This window comes from Talpa occidentalis, unplaced genomic scaffold, assembly GCF_014898055.3.
Source record: "Talpa occidentalis isolate TD23 unplaced genomic scaffold, MPIMG_talOcc4v2.1 talOcc4.11, whole genome shotgun sequence".
Classification (NCBI taxonomy): Eukaryota; Metazoa; Chordata; class Mammalia; order Eulipotyphla; family Talpidae; genus Talpa; species Talpa occidentalis.
The window spans coordinates 60,488,554-60,489,795 of NW_023601104.1; the positions used below are offsets into that span (position 1 = coordinate 60,488,554).

At 41.7% G+C, this 1,242-nt stretch overlaps 1 non-coding gene across 1 annotated transcript; it reads right to left on the reverse strand.

Moving 5' to 3' along the window:
- Positions 1-876: 876 nt before the first annotated feature.
- LOC119239711 (U6 spliceosomal RNA) lies at positions 877-979 on the reverse strand. The gene has a single exon (XR_005123977.1). It is a non-coding gene; the product is annotated as a U6 spliceosomal RNA (small nuclear RNA).
- Positions 980-1,242: the final 263 nt, after the last annotated feature.

Here is a 1,242-nt window from a genome sequence, read left to right on the forward strand (position 1 = left end):
CAGGCTGGGAAACAAGCACACAGTATACACTACACAAGCCATGGCTGCTTTATTAGTGAATCCAAGGCCCCTATAATGTTCATATTGTAAGTATCGTAAGCCTATTATAACAAAGAGAAAATATATATTGAAAGAAAGATAAAATAACTGACTAAAGTCACGCTATGGCAAAGGTAGAAGCAGGCACTGAAGTCCAGAATATCAAGACACCAAAATACAGATTTTTGTCTAGATTGTCTCCATTATGTCATGAAACTCACAAAAGATTCCTCTGGATAACATCATCAACACTTCCCATTTAACAAAAACCATTGACAGGATACTCCCCTGTCTTTCACCACCAGTATTTTTAAAAGCCCATATACCACTCCTTCAAATACCAAGACAAGGTATCTTATCCCATTCTTGAGGGCTTCACCCTCATGACCTAATCACCTCCCAAAGGTCCCAGCTACTAATACCATTGCACTGAACATTAGGATCCCAAAATAAGAATTTGGGAGAACACTAACACTCAGTCCCCAGCACAGTGCCTTTAGACAGGAGTGCTTTTCCTAGTGACGGTCACTAGTTGCCTCTCCTCACCTGTGGATGAGGGAGGCCATTTGATGTCCTGCAAAATATCTCTTAATCAAGTAGATTAAGATCAAATTGTCTCTTAATCAAGTAGATATAGCCCCTGGTCCACTAGGCTATGATCCTGGGCGTAGTGGTCTTCTCTCTGGTCTTCAACTTCTTTATGTGTTCTTTGAGCTGAGATTTGAGATTTAAGATTTAGAAATTCCACAAGTTTTTTGGGGAAGAGTAGGACAACTTTTACTCTGAAATGGTTCCCCAATGAGTTAGAAAAATCTGATTTTGTTCTTTATTTATCTTAAAAATATGGAACACTTCACAAATTTGCGTGTCATCCTTGCGCAGGGGCCATGCTAATCTTCTCTGTATCGTTCCAATTTTAGTGTATGTGCTTCCAAAGCAAGCATGAAATGCCACAATTTCTAAATTAGAGACCACAAAGCTAAAGTGAGAGGTGGCAGTTATGACGGGACTCCCCTCTGCTCAGCAAGTCAGCCTCAAAAGCCCAGACAAGCAAGCACAAGGCTTGAAGCACAGCTCCAAGAAGTGCCATCCCTGAGCCTCTGGACCCTCCCCACCAGGTCACCAAACCTACTGAACTCTCCCCATCCCAGACACACCAACACAGGGGCAGGGATGGATGAAAGAAACTTAAAATAACTCATT